The sequence below is a fragment of the Sinocyclocheilus anshuiensis genome, unplaced genomic scaffold, assembly GCF_001515605.1.
Source record: "Sinocyclocheilus anshuiensis isolate Anshui unplaced genomic scaffold, SAMN03320099.WGS_v1.1 scaffold603, whole genome shotgun sequence".
Taxonomy (NCBI): domain Eukaryota; kingdom Metazoa; phylum Chordata; class Actinopteri; order Cypriniformes; family Cyprinidae; genus Sinocyclocheilus; species Sinocyclocheilus anshuiensis.
The window spans coordinates 635,307-636,573 of record NW_015551055.1 but is presented as its reverse complement, the minus strand read 5'-3'; positions in this window follow the sequence as shown (position 1 = coordinate 636,573).

Genomic DNA, 1,267 nt, shown 5'->3' with positions numbered 1-1,267 from the left:
TGATAATTGGATTGCCATGCAGACTGCTGCTAATATTTCTAACATTGCATCTGAATTTTGCCATGCGTGCTGCTGCTATTAAAATTCACTAAACTAGTGATCTGAATAGCTATGAAATGCATAATGCTGCTATAGCTGCACAAAAGTACTTAGAATTGCTATAAGCATCTTTATTAACAAGCAAACGCAATCGAATAATGCCTATTTTGCTTTGAAAAGTTTACAATCTACTGTAAACCCTGTTAAAGAAGCAAATAAATAAAATGTCTATTTCACTTTAAAGAGATACTTACCCCATGCGTTATCACTGAAATTTCAAGCAACTAAAGTACTTTCTGCTGCCGCTGCTGCTATATTAGCAACAATAATTTGACTTCCTGCTGCTAATATTATTTCTAACGTTGCATATGAAATTGCTATGCATGCTGCTGCTATTAAATTAGCTGCATGCGACCTGAATACTATGCATACTGCTGCTAAATGTACTTAGAATTGCTATAAGCCCCTTTTAAAGAAACGAAATGCAAATAATGCCTATTCGCTTGAAGAGTTCACATACCATCCATTTTAAGTCACTGAAACTCCAGCAATTGTAAGTCGCTTTGGATAAAAGCGTCTGCAAAATGAATAAATATCAATGTAAATGTAAACTACAGTCTACCTACTGCTGCCGCAACTAAATGCATAATTTGATTTGCTATACTGCTATTAATAATTTGCTAAAAACGCAATCTGAAATTCTATGGAAACTGCTGCTACACTCCGTGAAAGTACTGGAATTGCTGTAGCTCATCCATTATCGCTGAAATTTCATGAAAATAAAGTACTTTCCTACTATTAACTACATTGTACATGGGCTACTGATTGGAAATGAATTTATTATTAGTGGTATCTTTATATTTTAAACGAATTCATGATTAATTATCTTTAAACTATCACTAAACATGACTTTTATAAAAAGACAGTTATACGGGTTCACCTTGACTTAAAACTGTGAACAACTGTGAAACGCCAACTGCAAACTAACCTCACTAGTGAGGTCTGCATCTGAAAGCAATCCGTTCGTGGTTAATGTAGAAATGAATGCCCACAGAAGATGATCAATACATGCTTAGTAATTACTCCTCACGCGAATAACCTGCATGTAGTTTTACAACTTGTATGTTTTCTAGTTTAAAAATGTACATCTGACGAACGCGATAATGCACAGAAAACAGAGTGAAAACCGTTTACTTATCTAGCTATTGAGTTTCAGAGAACTCTGAAA